We start from the raw sequence: 20,650 nt of genomic DNA, 5'->3' as shown, positions 1-20,650 counted from the left end.
AGATGTTTGGAAACTAAGCAATAACTTTTTGGAGTATAAATATCAGTAAATTAATTGGGACATCTCGGCTGTATCCTGAGAAGAGAATGCACGGTGTTATTTACTTGCATCTTTCCTTGGAAGAATGACTGATTATTCTAATGGTGTGCTAAGTCTACCTTTTGGTTTGGCATCTTAGCACCACTGGAGCTGCCTGCATCTGTGATTCTAGAGAAAGCCATTACTGCTTGTACTCCTGCCATTTTTTGTAGAAAACAATCTTATCATCTGTGCTAGATGCTGTAATCTGCAGAGGGACTTGCTATCTGCTTTTCTTTCTGACACTGATGAAAGAGGAAATAGATTAGCTGGCTAGCCGTTTCATATTATCAGTGTCAGATAGACGAACAGGTTAAAGCCCTCCCTTTAACCTGTTCGTCTATCTGACACTGATAATATGAAACGGCTAGCCTGCTAGGTGGTCAACATTTCAAGATAATTTTTTTCCTATAGAACCTCAATTCTTTTGAGCCTTGGGTATTTGCAATTGCTGTGCTTGTCATGTTCAATTTGTGGATTGCCCAATGGAATAACTAGTTGAGAGAGAGAGTGTATGCGTGTGTGTTTGTGTGTATGTGGGGTTTTAACACAAAATTTCAAGTATGCAAATGAGTTAACAGGCCCAAACTACCATTATGTAGATTTCCTAAAGACTTTGTAGAAATAGTGCCATGATGCCTCAAAGGTGGTGAGACTCAAAGAGAGAGAGAGAGAGAGAGAGAGAGAGAGAGAGAGAGAGAGAGTAGAGTTTATTATTATCCACAGAAGGCCAAATTATGGCTATGGGACCTTTCTAGGTGATGAGCGCCCTTAACTACGATATAGTAGTGGTGGTTAAAAATTGGTGAAGTGGCCCTTGTAAAGGGATATCAAAGTTAGTATGTACATGTGCATATGTTGGGTATGTCATAATCATGTGCTCTTGTGATTCTACACTTTGTAGTTCACACAACTTGCATAACCTCGTCTCTCTTGCTTGTCTACTCCATGCACTTGTCTCGATCAATAAAGTGTATGATCGAGTTTGAAATCGTGCAATACTTCGCCTAAATACCATTGAGAGCGGGTTGGCTATGTATGGCTACTTGTGTGCCTTTACTAGTATGTAGGATTTTCAACTTAAAAGATAAATATGCATACTGTAATACGTAAGTTTGCCATTTGCTCATTTGCTTTGATATTTTGCTTGATATGCTTGTAAGAGGTTTGATTGAAATGTGTCCATGCATATATCTTCGGAAGCTATACTGAGATATCTACACTCTACACTTCAAACCATTTTTACATATATAGTATACATCCTACTTTTTCACGTTTTTTGAAGGTGTGTGCTTGCATTCCATGCTCGTTTGAGGAGCTTATTGTCATTCATTTGATGTACTCGGGTGGTATATCTCAATACTCGGATCATAGCATGTACCTCAATTGGTTGATGGTCAGTTTTCAAAAGTATAGGTACATATAGTGTGGTGCTTTTGATGCCCAAATGTCTACGAATAAAAGCACTTTGCAACTTCTCAATGTTGTTCCACGTAGAAGAGATGCTTCCCCTCTACACTTTCACTCCATATAATACCGTCTGTGAAACATATGCATAAAAAATCAAACAATGTATTTTTTAAAACATTTAGTATCTGCACAGTTGTAGTCATTTTCAAAGTGATAATACTTTCTTTTTTTGTCGTTAATTGTTATTTTATACATATATGTTATTTGTGGTATGTAGGTATTTCAATCTCCAAGTACTTGAAAGTAGATACTATCTCTATAGACTATTCCGTATAGTGTACTTTTGGTGGGGTCTTTGATTGCTTGGTGTATATAGCTATTAGCTTGTTTTTTATACATTCATTTTCAAATCGCCATCTTAATAGAATCGTTCAAGAATTTCCATGAACTGTTGTATATGTTTTCTAGTATATGCAAATAAGACCATATCATTTGCATAAAGTAGGAGCAAGATGGCAAATATACCAATATGCGGGCTTTTGGCTTCCTCTTCATTCATAGCTGTGAGAAGTGTTTCCTCTAGCTTATCAATGCATAAACCAAATAACATAGGGGAGAACGGGCAACCTTGTTTGACTCCCATATTACTCTCAAATACTTGTGACAATCCGTTGCGACCTTTGAGGTGGCACACCACTCCATATATCCTATAAATTATCATGCATAGATCACTTGGGACTCCTAATTCTTGCATTCGTTGCCATAAGCCAAGCCTTGGTACGGTGTCAAAAGCCTTCTTAAAATCCACAAAACAACAATACAAGGTTGCTCCCTCAAGCTGACTCTCATACGAGAGAGAGAGAGAGAGAGAGAGAGAGAGAGAGAGAGAGAGAGTGCGTGTGTGTGTGTGTGTGTGTGTGTGTGTGTGTGTGCTTGTGTTCTTGGTCCATGAGCTGTACGGTTTGTGTTTGGAGTAGAGTTATGTAGCCTATTAGGTTGCACCCCCCAAAACACCCAATATAGTTTTCTTTTAGCTTCCAAAAGAGTTACCTCACCTTGCAGGATGGATGGTAGATGCTCAGTCACCTGCATTATGTAATACCATTTTTCCCTCTATAGTCCATTTTTTAAACATATCAATAGCCATTTGCTAGAGTGTTTTACAGTTGTTGGGAGTCAATGAGGCTCAGGGCCATGGCTTTGCAGATTTTTTGCATTGTTTTAGTGAATGTTCCAACTTCCCAACCCTATCATGTGTAAACTGACAAAGAAATTGATTCTAGTGAAATTGCATTATGTGTGTGGTTGTATCTTGAACACTTAGAAGCATAATCATGATTAGTAATGAATTATCAAACATCCTTTGGGGAGCTGAAAGGTGGACTGGACCAATGTTAATTGTATTTCCAATAACCTTAGATTGTTTGTATGGTGTGTGTTTTGTGATGCAAAGATTGACCGATCCTTATATGTACCTTAATTGCATGAACACCCATTCTTTTATCTCTACCATGGAAAATGGTTCCACATTTTTAAATGCTTTGCTCTTGCATGAAAATTCCATGCTAGGTTTATATTACTTTGCTTATCACAAAGTATGACTTGTATCTTCTCTCAATCAGATTAGTAGTTTTTGTAACTTAAGTTATTTGTGTAATAATCACAATACTATTGTACTCACCTAAAATTGAGATTGCAAAGTTACTTTCCATTGCTCTAGTGGATAGCACCTCCAAGTGAATGCATAGCATTGTCGATACACTTGCCATTGAAAAAGTTGCCTAGGTAGCACGTGTAGTTAGGTAGGTGGTTTTAGCTTCCAAGGTAAGTGTCCATGGTGCAAGGTGTGGGCTCACAATTAGAATGTTTAGTGGAGTTTCTTTGACATTTGCATGAATTAAGTCGCTAGTTTCAAGATGCAGTTAGGTATAATGTGTCACGTAGATTAGGCCACTTAATTTGGAGCATAATAGGGGTTTTCATCAACTCTTACATTGGTATATTATTTTGCATTTTGCTCAATTGGCTTAGAAGATGCCACTTGTACTTCACAAAATTCAAACCATATCGTTATTGTATCAGCCAAATGTTCTCAACAATGTCTCCAAACTTCAATGCTGAGAAGGTATCATAGCTCATCAAACCTTTCACGTCAAAATTCTTTTTAAGGGGAATTTAAATATAATCAATAACTATTATCAATGCTAAGAAGGTATCATAGCTCATCAAACCTTTCATGCCAAAATTATTTTAAAGGGTAATTAAAATATAATCAATAACTTTTATCAATCTAGGAAATACCCCAATGCACGTGTATGCTTTCATTTGGGAATATGACGACTCTTAACTTATTGTGAAGCTTTGGTAACTCTTGATATGGTTGGTAGTAGGTTTAACCATATGAGTGATCACGTGTAATTTATGGTGGCTTTGATGGGTTTTCATCTCTATGGTAGAGGGAGATTGGATATAACCTTTTAGTTGTTTTTCATAGAAATGCTGTGTTTGGAGTGATGAATGGGGGAAAATGTTATCAATCCTAGTTCCTTTTAGTTTCTTTTTTAAATTCAATAAATAAAATACTACATATACATCCAACTTATTGTTTCTTTACTATGCTTCTAAGGCAGGGCATAAAAATGTATCGTGAATTCAAAAAGTTCTAAAATATCATTTTGGAAAGTTTTAACAACACAAAATAAGACAGTGCAAATGATGTCTTGTTGCTTGTGTAGTATGGAGGATGTGTGAAACTTCAAAAAGGAAATAGGTAATGTCCTTTAATGTGACATACATGAAACTTGTAGTAATTGAAGGTTTGCCACTAAAATAATAAATTGAATTGCGACAATGTGTCTCCTCAAGCAAATCCACACTACCTATTAGGTTACTTGAATGTGCTTAGAGTTAAAAATGAGTATTGATAGTGACCCAAAGATTCTTTGATCTGTTAAAGCTAAGCATACAAAGAGAGACTTAAGATGCCATTTATGTGAAAGAAAGCTTAATCAACAAAGTAGGGAAAATGATTCTAGTCTCTAAGGTAGAAGCTCACAAGAAACCCTAGGATCTCCTCAAAAGATTTACCAGCTAGATGAAAGGAGATCACATAATAATGATGCCAGGTGCCAAGCAAGAAGGTGACACAAATGAATTAAGTAATAATGATGCTAGCGGCCAAGCAAGAAGGTGACATCAGTGAATCAATAAAAGGGTCAACCGAGGAGACGAAGGAAGTACACTTGACTAAAGAGGAAGAAAAACCCTAACCCATTTTCATAGGTGATGGTCTCAGGGAGGAACATGAGTCTAGATTGTTGAACTTGCTCTTAGAGAATTCTTCATTTTGTTTGCCTCACCCTATGAAGACTTGAAAGGAATAACCCCTCGGATCATTACATATATTGTACCAATGGCTCCTAATGTCAAGAAGAGGACTGAGAGGTGAGAGAAGAGAGTGTAGAAGAGAGAGAAAAGAGGAGAGAGACTAGAAAGATAGGAGAGAAGAGAGAGAAGCCATGAAAGCTGTGAACAATAAGGTAAGATGAAGAGACTGTAATTGTATTATTGTAAAGTGATAAAAAATTGCAAGTCTCATCACCTTATATACCTATGCCAGTGTGACAAGGTATCATTAATAAAACCATATCAAATAATCTATCTTCCCAACTTTGTATAATCCATCCCTCCCAAAGGTTTTTGCCCACAATGATTGAAAAGGATGGATCGAATAGAATACTACTTTGTTTATAGCTATACAAATGATGGGAAATGAATGGAGAGAATCAAATATTTTGACTTAAATGAAGATAAAGAGAAGCCTTTGCCATGTACATTGTTTGGATGTCTTTAAAAGAGAATTTGAGCCTTGAGATCTTCAAGAAAAAGTCCATGTAGTCAATTGACACATTGTTGGAAGAACATGCCTTACTAGACAAAAACTACCATAACTCCTCATGGAGTAGTCCAAATGGGGCGTAACACATGTTGAAACATAGCTCTTGAAGAGTACTTTGACCCTATATAGGTGGCATTTTTGTGAAAATTAGGTAGAGTAAAAACTTTTCTAAAAAAGACTACTATTAGGTCTTGTCTGCACCAAAACTGGCCCATTTGGAGCTATGCTTCAGTCACCACTAATGCATCTTGTAAGTATGGAAACTCATCCAAAATAGGATCAAGCTTCCTCTAGTGGAAAACCTCTCTATTTAATCAAGTACCTAGTGATAGATTGGGAGCGAAGATTTTTCTCACACTGTCCTATAATCTCCTCAAAGATGTACTAAATGAGACCTTCTTCATCAATGGGAGGTAGCTCATCAATTGTATCCACTTGGGTGCCATAAAATGCTTTGAGCTAACCGACATGGAACACATTATGAATCTTAGTGGAAGAGGGTAGTTCAAGTCTATATACGAAGTCTCCTATATGCTTCAAGATCTTATAGGATCCATAAAACTTGTGAGCAAGTTTGTTAGTGGAACTATCTTTCAATGTAGAGTAACAAGACTTGGGTACTTTAAGCAAAACTAACTCTCCTTCTTGGAACTCTATAGGGCACCTCTTCTCATTAGCATACATCTTCATTTGCTCTTGGACTTTCCTAAGATTCATTTTGCACTATTGAAGAAGGGTTTTTATCATTTCTAATTCTTCTTTCCCATGAGGGTTTATCTTCTCATTGAATATGACAGTGGGAAGGGGTACTTTGTAACCATACAAAGTCTCAAAAAGGGTGAAACTCCAATACTAGCATGGGTAGAGTTGTTATAAGCAAACTCAACCAAGTGTAAATGAGAATCCCATATATGCTCCACATCATGATAGAAATGGTGAATATAGGTCTCTAGCCACTTATTCACCCTTTTTGTTTGGCCATTGGTGTGCAGATGATGATAGGCTCTAGAAGGAGCCAACTTAGCACCCATAGACCTAAATACTGCCTGCCAAAAGTTACTCAGGAACTTTGTATCCTTGTCACGCACAATCACTTGCGGTAATCCATGTAATTTAAAGACATGCTCCAGGAACTAACTAGCCACTTGTGATGCAATGAACTGTGTCTTACTAGGAATAAAATGGGCTACCTTGGTGAGTCTATCCACCACCACATATATACTGTTCCATCCCTTTTTAGTTGTAGGCAAGCGAGTAATAAAATCCATGGTTATAAGTGTTCATTTTCCTTTAGGAATGGGCAATGGCTGCAATAAACCACATAGCTTATGTGTGTTGTCCTTGTTCTGTTGACATGGAATATGGAATGCACTTCATGACATGATTCTTCACATCTTTCCACGATCCCTTCTAATGAAAGATTTTTCTTATTTTATCATAGGTCTTAAACATCCAAAATGTCCAATTGTAGTGAAGAATGCATCTCCTCTATAATTTTCAGTCTAAAGGGATAACATGAAATACTAATCTTGCCATGAAGCCAAATCAGACTATTTTTAAGCTCAAAATGCAAGTTTTCTTCATTAATCCTACCATTGAGCCAAATGAAACTATTTTAAAGCTCAAAACGTGAGTTTTCTTCTATTAATCCTTATTGTAATTTCTGAAATATATGGCTGAGCTCATCATCCAAAAGATAGGGTTCTTGTAGCTCTTAAACCCAATCATTATGTAGCTTAATGATGGCTGAAACTTTGCATGCCTACATCCTTGAATGAGAATCAACCACTATATTATCCTTTCCCCGTATATGAGTACTGATTCATAGTTTTGTAGGGTAGCCACCCACCTACCTTGCTTAGGAGTGATATTTGATTGGGTAAGAAAATAGTTTAGGACATGCTATGATCACTTCTGACTCTAGACTGGCTCCCATATAAATAGTGGTGCCGCTTCTTTATTGCAAGAAGAATAGCCAACATCTCTTGGTCATAGACATTTATAGCCATCTCTTTATCCGTGAGCTTGCGACTCTCAAAGGTAATGACTCCATGCTCCTATAACAATACATCCCCTATGCCTTGGCACCATTAGCATCACACTGTATGGTAAACTCTCTAGAGAAATTTGTGCATACTAAGATAGGAGCAAAAGTGAGGAGTTCCTTTAATTTATTGAAGCTTCTATTTGCAAGGGCATCCCAAAAGAAAGCTTTCGTCTTCAATGTGTCAGTCAACGGAGCTTCTATAGTCAAATAATGCTTTATGAACCTACGGTAGAATGATGATACACCAAGAAATCCTCTAAGAGAAGTAGTAGTGGTAGGTGTTGGCCAATCTCTAACACACTGCACCTTCTTAGGTTTAGCTCATATCCTTTTCTCATTGACAATGTGGCCTAAGTACATCTTTGTCTGCATGAACGAACACTTTTTCTCCTTAGCAAAAAGTTTGTGGTGCCTTAACACATCAAAGACCTTCCTCATATGTGACAAATAGTTATCCAATGTCTTGCTGTAAATTAGCATGTCATCGAAGAACACTAGAATAAACTTAAATAGGAAAGGCTGCAAAATTTTATTCGCTAGACTTTGGAAGGTGGCTGGGGCATTGGTAAGCCCAAATGTCATCACCAAGAAATGGTATAACCCATGATCAATCCTAAAGGATATTTTAATCTCATCACCCCCTCACATGCAGATTTGATGATATCCTGATCTCATGTCAATCTTGGTAGAGAATATAGCCCCCTTGGGCGCATCAAACAAATCATCCACTCAAGGAATTGGGTAAATATTCTTCACTCAGATCTTGTTTAGATCCATGTAGTCTATACACATCCTAAAGAATCCATCTTTATTCTTCATTAACAAGACCAATGAAGCATACAGTGAAGAACTAGGCTCAATGCAATCTATCTCTAGAAGCTCCTTGATTTGGTTGGCAACTTCTTCTTGCTCACATTTAGACCTGGCTTGGAGTGTGGCTCTAAGTTTATAGTGTGATCCACTCCTCTCTTGGGAGATAATGATGTAGGCACCTCAAACAAATCCATGTACTCCTCAAGTAGGGCTTTTAATATTGGATGATCGATTGAATCCTTGGACTGATCTTCAACCGCTTTATTCAAGTGCAAAATATAAATATGAGAATGCTTCTTATACTCCTTCTTGAGCTACTTAATGGTGATAAGTTGAAATTTTGACTTACTATGTATTCCCGGTAGATGGATAGGCTACCCTTCAATGGCAAACTCCATGTACAACTATGAAAAATCCATAGCAATCCTCCCTAAAGTCATTAGCTAATCACGCCCAAGTACTATATCTATGGGTCCCATTTCCAAGTAATCAGGTTCACCTTTGATTTGTAAATTTCAATCAACTACATGGGAACTTGTGGACACATCTGGGTGCTGATTTCCTCTTCACCATTGCTTATTTGAAATCTTATGAGTTGCTAAAAATTAGTGGGAAGACAATTCAACCTACCAACACTGACTTATTTACAAAAACTATGTATACTACCATAGTCTATTAAGATGAACACATCCTTCTCATGAATGGTACCCTTCATACGTAGTGTATTAGGGATCCTAGAACAACCTATCTAAGCATCCATGGAAATAGAACAAAGGGTAGTGGCAATAGTATGCAAATCCGTCCCACACCTGGATCAAACGGAACATGCCCACCAAGGTCAAATGGAAATCCATTAGATAGGTCATAAGACTACTCTTGCTCAAGATTCTCACCATGATCTTCAAATTCAGTTTATGCACCCATAGTTGGTTCCTCAATTACTTCCTTATCAACATCCTCAAGTACAATCATATTATAGTTATTAGCTTTGGCATTTTTATAAGTGCACTTAGGCGCATGGTCAATCGTATACTTTTCACCACACTTGAAACATAAACCCTTCTCTTTGCACTCTCTAAAAAGATTCATGGGTATAAAATTTCCACCATTTGGTGAAGTATTCTTGGGTCCACTTTCACCCTATTTATGCTTGATTTTACCTGACTATTGGCTTTGAAACACTTTGTTGTCTTGAAGCATTGAATGTGGGATATATAGGGACTTTTGGGTCTTGCCAAATGAAGTGCTAGGCCTAGCATAATTGCCACCAAAGTTATCTTGCCTTATTAATAGTCCTTTGCTATCTAAAAGAAGCTTGCATAGGGATATCGTTCCTATACTAGTGTGGCGGGTTTTTGGGCCATAACATTAGCTGACAAATTAGGCTCCAGAATGTACATATACTTACGTAATTCTGCATCATCGCTCATACTCTCAACATACATGGTAAGGTTCAAGAACTAGTTGATATACTCTCTAACTAATAGGTTTTTTTGGTCCAATTGGTACCGCCTCCTAGCCAATTTCTCTTTCTCTAGGGGACTTACAAACACTTAAGCTATCTTTGCTTTAAAATCCTTCCAGTTGTCAACTTGTTGGTTTTATCTTTTTATGTACCTCCACCAAGTAGGAGCAAAGCCCTCAAGGTGAAGTGTAGCAAAGTGGATCTTCAGATCATCAGACCTAGGAAATATGTCAAAGTAAGACTCTAACTTTGAGGTGCACTCCTCCAAATCTGTAGGTAAATATGAATGGCCACTATATTTAGTTATCACTATCTTATCACATAGCTCCCTTTCTAAAAAGCCTTGCTATCCATTTGATGCTTGGGAACACACGTCCATATAGCTACCAATGGGAGCTGAAAGATTAGAAGCACTCCTATGATAATTGGTTTGAAATCTCCTTGGAGGAATAGGTGGTTGACTTCTAGATCCTGGACGAGGAATAGATGCATAAATGCTCAAAATTGGCTCATCAACCCTATAAGATGTCTCCTCGATCTCATAAGTGGCATGTGGTATACCCTTTTTTCCAATGATACTAGGATGTGGATTAGGATTCGAAGGCTAAAATGATTGTTGAAATGATTGCTTATCTCCACTCTCTTTGTCTGCCATTTGTGCTACCACAAGCATGGAAATTTGAGCACTAACCTTATCCAAAGATTCTTTAGTTGAAGAAGAAAAATTCTCATGGAATCCCTAGTAGACTAGGCCATCTGCTCCATGACTTCCTTGGTATGGGCATTTCACTGAACCATCTACTCAACCACTTGATCAAACTTTGCAACAAGATCATTATGTCTAATGGAATGCCTAGTCTCATGCTGACAAAGTGTGGTACTTAACATGCTATATGCACCATATTCATGTGATTCCTCTTCATCATGATGTGGCTCAAGTAATACTTCATGTGTACTTCATGTTCCTCTTTGATTTGTTGCTAGACGTTCTCATTGGCTTTGTTCTTTTCCTTATTCCCAACCATTTCTACTCATTGTCAAAGTGCAATCTAAGTAGACCTCCTGTCACAAAAATGGCTATAACTATTCATGACGATATCCGAATGAGAAACTTTTTGGTTCAAAATGAAGCGAATAAATAGCTCTTTAGATGAGCTATCACTATTTACTTCAAAATTGAATCAGAATATTTTGGAAATATTCTTTTCCTATTGTATAGAATAGTTCAACACCTTATAAATTCACTATTTTGGCCTCTCAAGCACTTGTAGGTCTAAAGTAAGATCTCTAAACCCTGTAGCAACCTAGATATGACCTTATGAACTGAGTACCACCTACAATCACTCGTATAAGCCTTGTATAAACTTTGAAATACCTAGCAATACTTGTAACAAAGTGAATAATGCTCCAAAAATGGCTTGTAGTATCTTGTTTCTCTATAATAACATATAAGCAACTTGTGAATGGCTTGGAATAACCTATAACACCTATAAATGATTGAAAATTTGCCCCAATAAATGCCCAAGTGCCCTACTTCTCTTGCAAGTGCATGTACCATTCTAATAAAGGTCAAAAGGACTTGAAAACAACATGTAATCCTTGTAATTCTTTTAGCCTTTAATGGTATGCATGGATTGATTGATCAAAAGAGAATTGAAAATAAGGATTTGGCTGAGGGTCTTATCATAGTGAATCATCAACTCATTGATTGGAATACTTAACCTTTACAATTTATTTATTGGGTACAAGAGAATCAAAGGAACAAATCAGGGTTATTGATTAAAGCATGAAAAATTGGAACCATGATTCTGGCAAATGGAATGAAGGTGAAGCCATTCAGAGTGTTGAAAAATTGGCCAGTGAAGTTCGCAAGGATTCAGCTCAAGGTTGCCCATAAGAGGTTGTGATCTTCCATTTTGTCAATTGTGCCTCTAACTTGGTCTCCATGCCATCCATTTAGCTCTAGCTAGGCTGTCCTCTGCACTTGAAAGCTCCTTGGTCTTTGCACCTATCCATTTCAAGAGCTGGACACCTTGTCCTTGAGAAATTGAAATGCAAGTAGTATGAGAAGGAAATCTAAGGTAAGATTGTGACCAAAAGAACAATGCTTTGATACCACTTGTCAAGAAGAGGACTGAGGGGTTTGAGAAGAGAGTGCAGAAGAGAGAGAAAAGAGGAGAGAGAATGCATGACGAGGAGAGAGAATAACTAGAAAGATAGGAGAGAAGAGAGAGAAGCCATGAAAGCTATGAACAAGAAGGTAATATGAAGAGATCGTTATTGTATTATTGTAAAGTGATGAAAAAGTACATGTCTTAGCACCTTGTATAACCATTCTAGTGTGAAAAAATATTATTAATAAAACCACCTCAAATAATGTGTCTTCCCAACTTCTTACACCTAACACAAAGTCTATTAAACAATGGCCATACTCGATGAACCCTAGGTATGCATACATGTCAAGGAGGAGTTAGATAATCTTTCCAAAGTAGAATCCATCAAAATATAATTGAGCATATTGACTAAGCATTACACATTGTAGTGGTATGGGAGAAAAATGGTAAAATTTGAGTGTGTGTAAACTATAATAAGGTGAATGTTGAAGCAAATAGAGACGCTAATACATTTCCACATGCGATATATGTTTGAGTGCATGGCAAGGAAGGAGGCCTATAGTTTCCTTGATGTGGTTTTAGGTTATAATCAAGTGCAAGTCCACTTGGACAATAAGCAAAATAGAGCCTTTGCCATTATATGGGGAGGCTTCAATGTACATAGTTATGCCCTTTGGCTTGACCAATGCACCGACAACCTTCAAATGATTGCACCATATGATACGCAAAGGCATATTGAGGAAGCTTGATGTATTTGTCAACAACCTCTATGTTAAATGGACAGTATGAACAATAGAGCCTTTGCTATTGTATGGAAAGTCTTCAATGCACATAATCGTGTCCTTCGGCCTCATACACCAACAAGCTTCAAATGATCATAGTGTCTGATATTCAAAGGCATATTGAGGAAGCTTGATGTGTTTGTCAATAACCTCTATGCTAAGGGAGGAACATCTAGATCAACTAAGGTAAGTCTTTGAGCAAAGTAGAAAATATAGGCTCTTGCTTAAAGCTATTGAAATGCCAACTTTAAGTTTTATACTAGGGAATGTGGTATCAAAAAAGCAATTGCCACACAAATTTTTTTAGGGTGAAGGTTATTGTGAAATCCTCCCTTTAACCAATACCATTCCTTGGCCACACAAGTTACCATAGGTGGTTTGTTTTGAATTATATTATCATTGCTATATCTTTATACAAATTTCTTGTACTATTAGAATGAACCAAGGGTGCTAGTATGCATGTGGAACTCCTAAAAAAGGCTCTTATGTCCACACTTATTTTGTAAGCCCTAGCTTGGACACTTTCCATTTCACATTCACATTGATGCTTCCAAGATTCCCAAAGGTAGAATGTTGTGTTAACTAGGTGAACACAACATGAATTTCCATGTAAGCTTCCCAAGTAGGAAGCTTAGGGATGTAATGAACTACTACAAAAAGGGAAGGATTGGAAATAGTGTATGTTGTAAAATGGTTTGTGCACTTATCTTTTGGAAACTCAAAATCATTAAACTTTTGTTTGCTTAATAAGCAAGCCACATGCAACTAGATGGCTTCTACTGCACTTGAATTTGACTACTTGTTGGTTGTGTAAAGAGGAAAACAAAACTATATTGTAGAACACATGTCAAGAGTTGCAAATGAGAAACCAACAGAAGGAATCATGGTTGATCTTTCAATTTCCCATTTGTTTTGGATCATGCAAGAGATCACAATTTTTAGATCCAACTATATTAACTATTGGAAAAACAACATATTAAAAATTTTGGAGCATGGATTTTCCGATCACCTAACGGAGAAGGATAGACTCACACATCTTCTCATTTAAGACTCAACCCTACCAATTGATTGTATGATAACTATATTGGCTAGGGTATAAGATGGTTTATTGAAAAAGATTATATGTGAACATGAGATTTTGGATGTGCTTCAGGAAGCACACAAAGGGATAGTAGTAGGCGATCACTTCAATGGTACTTCAAGCCCAATTATGCTGACAACCTTTGTCAAAGAACAAGGAATCTTGATGTATAATTTGCGAAACATTACAATTTGATTTGTAATTTTTTTATCATACACCTATTTTCTTAATATGTTAATGCTAATAAACACAAAAAGCATACTAGGATAACTTACTTTCACCATGCAACAACTCATCTCTATGTTTTGTTAATAAGTGATTCTTCAATCTCAGAACATCTTTCTCTACAATAAGCTTGAGTTATATCCTAAAAAATAATTATAACCATCACTAATATAACTTATCAATAAAGAGCTTTTGTAGAAAGGAGATGTGCTATTATTTATGGGAGCTTCATGATATAACCTTCAATCCAAGCAAAGATCAAGTTTTTTTTTCTTTCAAATCTCCACACATGCTTCATAGAGTACTGTAAAACAGTGTTGAGTTTTGCTCTTTTTATGATCGGTTCATACTCCTATTCTAATTAAATGCAAAAATAATAAAGAGATTTTTTACTAAAAATGTAAAGATTATTCAATGATTGATGTGATTGAAGATCAATATCAAAAGCTATGTGAATTCAAAAAAGAAGAACTAGGAAGAAACTACAAGAAGAATGAGAAAGGAATAAGGGAATGAGGATGGAGGGAGACCACCAAACGTCAAAAAAATTCACATTGAGTATTCATTTTCACTTTTATGATAAAAGGTTATTGAGCAAATCCCTATAATCTTTATGGAGGTCCAAATTTCTAAATTTGATGTAGGCCACGATAATGCTATGATAATGTCATTTTATGATTTTAGATATGCTTGTTTATAAAAAAATACACTTTTAAAAAAACCACAAAATGACTTTTTGATTCCCAAATATTTTCTCTCTCTCGGATCTCTTACATGGCATTTTCAAGACCTCAAATCTCCCTAATGAGACCATCTCTCTGATAAAGTGCGCATCTCAATGTGCTTAGTCTTTGCATGGAAGACTGGATTATGGCCCAACTAAATGGCACTCATAGAATTCGAATGCAATGTGAGAGATATCATCATACCAATGTCTACAAGTAAACAGCCTAACCATAGGCCTCCTTGCAAGCCTCAAGGGGCTGAAAAATGTACTTACCTCAGTAGTAGACAAGGCTATGCATTTATGTACCCTAGACATCCAAGAGATAGCATCTTCAGCATAGGTAAAGACATATCCAAAGGTGGACTTTCTACTATTTGCATGTCCTACATAATCTGAGTCAATGGAGCCCACAACTCTTGTATGTATCCTAGCTACCATGGCAAATGCACTATTGTGCGTCATGTATCTCATGATACCCATCACCACATCCTAATGTCACTTGCCAGGTATATCCATATAACATGCCACAATTCCCACTATAAAGGCTATGTTAGGATGAGTAGCTATCATGGTATACATCAAACTATCCATTGTGGATGCATATGGAAACTTGGCCATCTCAGCCCTCTCATCGTCTGACTACAAACAGTTGGCCTGATTAGCCTTCACACGAGAAGGTAAAGCCAATAGTCTTGCCATCCTGCATAAGAAACCGCTCAATTACTTTGTGTATGTAGTCTTTCTAGGACAAGTAGAGAAGTCCCTTAGAGTGATTGTGCATAATGCACATACCTAGTATATGTGTGAGGCTTGTCCCATGTCCTTCATCTCAAAGATCTTATTGAGCTGAGTCTTTAAAGTATCTAGCTTAGCATGAGCACTCCATCTATAAGTATATCATCAATATAAAGCACCAAGATAATAAGGCTACCATCACAGGCCTTCTTCATGTATAAACATAAATCCATATCATTGTGGGATTATCCCTGCAAATGCATAAAAGCATCAAACTTATTTTACCACTCCTTAGGTGCCTACTTAAGCCCATAAAGACTCTTCTTCAATTTGCATACTAGGTGTTTCCTGCCTTTCCTCTGCAAAGCCCTTAGGTTGCTGCATATAAATCTAATCATGTAAGTCCCTATGTTAGAAAGTTATCTTCACATCCATTTGATAAAGATCCAAATCCAATTGAGCAACCAAGTCCAAGACCAAGCATAAGGTAGTCATCTTGACTACAAGAGAAAAGGCTTAATCAAATCAATACCATGCTCCTACTTAAAACCCTTTGCAACCAATCTAGCCTTATATGCTAGCCTAGGTTGACCAAGGGTACTCTTCATCCTATACACCCACTTGCATGGCAATGCACATTTTCCATCAGGCAAGGAAACTAAGTTCCATGTACAATTCTTCCATAGCGAATTAAACTTAGACTATATAGCTCTCACCCAAGAATGAGTATCACCTTTGCACATAGTCTCCTCATAAATAAGTGACGCAATAGAGTCTATCACCATAACATAATCCATAGAGGGCTCATAGTGATTAAGGGGACATGAAGCTCTAGTAGAGCACCTCAAAGCTAGCTATGGAGCCTGTACCGCATGTCCTCTCTGTCTAACGACATAATCTTGTATAATAGGTGGGATCAGCTCTACAGACTCTCTAGCTACCTGCAAGGTAATAGGAAGCTTCTCCTAAAAGATCACCCTACATACCTCAATCACCTACTCTGGTCTCTTATGCATCTTATCCTCATGGAAGATAATTTCATGACTTTGGATAAACTTCAGAGCATGTGGATCATCCCAAAGATAATAGCCCATCTCACCTACATCCCCATAATAAGAAAGATGTATTTGACAGACTTTAGATCTAGCTTGTTATGCTTGTTCTTGGGAGTATGGTAGAAAGCCTCACATCTAAAGACCCTCAAATGAGCACATGATGGAGATTTTCTAGACCATACCTCCTTAGCAACCTAGCAACTAAGAGCATTGGATGGGGATCTATTAATGAGATACACGGTAGTAGTAATTGTTTCAATCCAACAGTGTTGTGGTAAGCCTACCTGACTAAGCATACTATGGAAGCTTTCTTGAATAGTCCTATTCATGCACTCTAGAATACCATTTTGGGATGGAGTGTATGGGGAAGTCAATTGATGCTTTATACTCCATTCATCACAAAACTGGTCAAATACCTTAGAGACATATTCACCCCCATTGTTAAACCTTAGGCATTTTAGTCTATACTAGAATGGTTCTCAACAAGAGCAACAAAGCACTGAATTGTAGCCAAAACATCTAACTTTTTCTTAATAGGATAAGTATAGACCCTATACAAATAATCATCAATAAATACCACAAAGTACTTTGCATCACCCAATGACTGACACGGCACGAGATCAGATACAACAAAATGCATAAGAGCCAGAGGCTCACCATGTGCGTAAAACTAGATTTTTTAATGAGTGTTGCATGTCTACTTGCCATAAAGACATTACATGAATCAAAATGCGAGTAATAAAAAGGTGGCAAATACTGCAAACAAGTAAGTACTTTCACTCCTTTCAAAGACATGTACCCAAGGCAATCATGCCATAAAGATACATGTGCTGAATCAATCGTAGTCAATACATGGTCAACAAACCCACATACAAACAAAGAATAGAGGCTACCAACCTTGGCATGTCGACCAACAACAAGATGACCATGGGTAATCTTCCATGCAGAATCACCAAAAGAGACATGATATCCAACATCATGGGTCGCCAGTGGAAGATGATGATTTAGTTTCTGTGACCTTGAATGGTCTAGGAAAGGATTATGCGCAGTTTCGGACATCCATTTCCGTCCGTGAAAGATTTCCTGATTTTGAGGAGTTGATTGCTCTTCTAATTTCTGAGGAGCAAAGAAATGGTGGTGCATCTTCTTCGGGAGGAACTTCAAAAGAAGCTGTCTTCTACTCAAATGGTGGAAGAGGTAGAGGCAGAGGTAGAGGAGGCCAATTTGGAGGCCGTGGTAGAAATCAGAATATGCAGCAAACTCAAGAAAACCAGTCCTATGGAGGAGGACGTGGTAACTCTAGAGGCAGGGGGAGCCAAAGAGGTCGTGGTGGATGGCAAAGAGGTCAAAATGCAAACAGTAATGTTGAATGCCACTACTGTGGTAAAATGGGTCATATGGCTAAAGACTGCTATAAAAAGCAGAATGGCATCATGAATGGAAAACTGCAACAAGGGAATTATGCATCTTCTAGTAGACAGGGTGATGACAGAAATGAGCATTTGTTCATGGTGCAACACATGAACAATTCTGTGACAAGTGCAGAAGAAAGCAATGATGTATGGTATGTTAACTCAGGTGCATCAAACCACATGACAGGTCATGCAGAATGGATGGAGGATGCAAGGAAAATGGAAAAACCAGGATTTGTGGAGACTGGTGATGATACTGCACATCCTATTGTGCAGATTGGAAAAATTCCTTTGTCTATGCAGGATGGGAAAAAGAAATACCTGTCCGATGTATTTCATGTCCCGAATATCACCAAGAATCTAGTTTCTGTTAGTCAAATGGTTGAACAGGGCTTGCAGGTCAGATTTAATCCTCATGGATGCTTTGTTGAGGATATGAAAAATAAAGGTCGCTTGATAGCAAAAGGAAAGAAGAAGGGCAGAATGTTTACGTTGGATGCAAACATATCTGAATTGAGTGCAGCAATGTTTGCACATGGGACCGGTGTAGTTGCAGATATTGATATCTGGCATAAACGCATTAGTCATGTTTACAGCGACTTAAATCAATGCAGGCCCAAAATATTGTTGCAGGATTGCCAAAATTCAAGGTTGCAGAAATACATAAGGTATGTGAAGCCTGTCAGTTTGGAAAACAGGCAAGGAAACCATTTCCTAGACATGTTCAAGAGAGTAAGAAGCCATTGGAATTAATCCACTCTGATGTGTGGACTACTAAAGCTGCATCTCTTGGAGGCTGTCATTATTTTGTCACTTTTATTGATGACTATAGCAGAAAAGTTTGGGTGTATTTTATGAAAAAGAAAAGTGAAGTTTTTGGGCATTTCAAAACTCTTAAAGCTATGGTTGAAAAAGAAAAAGGTTTGCAAATAAAATGCCTAAGGTCAGATGGAGGGGGAGAGTACCTCTCAAATGAGTTTGCAAGGTTCCTGCAGGAGCATGGCATAAAGCAACAATATTCATGCAGTCATACCCCACAACAAAATGGAATTGCAGAAAGGAAAAACAGGCATATTGGAGAGGTATCTCGTGCCATGCTCAACGAAAAAGACTTGCCAGATTTTTACTGGGCTGAAGCAGTTGCTACAGCAGTCTACATAATGAACAGGACTCCCACTGCAGCAATACATGGAATGACTCCAGAGAAGAGATATACTGGTAGAAAACCTGATATTTGTCATTTGAAAATTTTTGGTTGCATTGCCTATGTACATGTGCCAGATGAGTTGAGATCCAAGTTGGATCCAAAAGCTGAGAAGTGCATCTTTATTGGTTACTCTCTGCAGCAAAAAGGGTATAGATGCTATAACCCTTCTACTCATAAGTTTACAGTGAGCAGAGATGTTGTTTTTGATGAGATGAGTAGCTGGTATAAACCAGTAAATGTGATTGATGATGTAGATGCACAAAACGGTAATGCTGCACAGAATTCACAACAGCAGTCACAAAATATTAGTGGACCTGGAGCATCCTCTAGCAGTGGTTCACATTCTTCGCCATGGACATGCAGATTGAGATCAGGAGAATCTTCTCAGAGCAATGCAAATAGTGGTATGCAGGTATCACCAAAAGGAAAAGAGAAGGTAGATCAGCCCATGTTTGATGTGAATGCAGGTCACTCTTATGTGGATGGTGAATCCAGTGGCTCAGAACAGAGCATTGATGATAAGTTGGGTATTCCTTCTATTGTTACACCTGGAGTAAGGAAGACCAGGGATGTTTTGAGAGCACCTGGGAGTGAACCTATTTTGCGCAGGTCTACGAGAGCTAGGTATCCTGTGGATAGGCTGAAATATGATGGATTTACAACCATTCACTATGCCTATATGGTCAAAGTGATACAGGAACCAGAACCCACTTCTTTTGAGCAAGCCATGGGAAAAGAAAAATGGGAGAAAGCCATGGATGAAGAAATGGATGCCTTGGAAGCAAATGCTACATGGGAGTTAGTACCTTTGCCTAAAGGTAAGAATGCAATTGGCTGTAAGTGGGTTTATAAGGTGAAGCACAATGCAGATGGTTCTGTGAACAGATACAAGGCAAGATTAGTAGTCAAGGGGTATGCACAAACATATGGCATTGACTATGAAGAAACATTCAGTCCGGTTGCAAGGATGGCAACTGTAAGAGCAGTCATTGCTATGGCTGCATCAAAGGGATGGTCTTTACATCAGATGGATGTAAAGAATGCCTTCTTGCATGGTGATTTGCAAGAAGAGGTCTATATGGAGCAGCCACCAGGTTATGTGCATAATGTTCATCCTGAGTTTGTTTGCAGGTTGAAGAAAGCCTTGTATGGCTTGAAGCAAGCACCTAGAGCACGGTCTAACAAGATAGGACAGTATCTTGTCACTATTGGCTTTCAGATTTCCAAGGCAGATTTCTCACTTTATGTGAGAAAAACAGAGAAAGGTATTATGCTGCTTGTCATTTATGTTGATGATTTGATTATGACAGGTGACAGTGATAAAGATATCCTTCATGTGAAAATGCTATTGAAGTAAAAGTTTGAGATGAAGGATTTGGGAGAGCTGCGTTATTTCTTGGGCATTGAGGTGATTAAATCACCAAGTGGGATACAGCTCTTGCAGAGGCAATATGGATTGGACATGCTGTCCAAATATGGGATGACAGGCTGTAAGCCTATTTCAGTTCCTTTGGAGCAGAATGTGAAGCTGAGCGCAGATGCAGGTGAGCTTTTGGAAGACCCTACTATGTACAGACGCATAGTAGGAAGTTTGATTTATA

This window comes from Lygodium microphyllum, chromosome 27 (genome assembly GCF_053477565.2).
Source record: "Lygodium microphyllum isolate KBCC chromosome 27, Lygodium_microphyllum_v1.1.10, whole genome shotgun sequence".
Taxonomy (NCBI): Eukaryota; Viridiplantae; Streptophyta; class Polypodiopsida; order Schizaeales; family Lygodiaceae; genus Lygodium; species Lygodium microphyllum.
The sequence above is the reverse complement of the archived record's forward strand: the minus strand, read 5'-3'. Positions refer to the sequence as shown.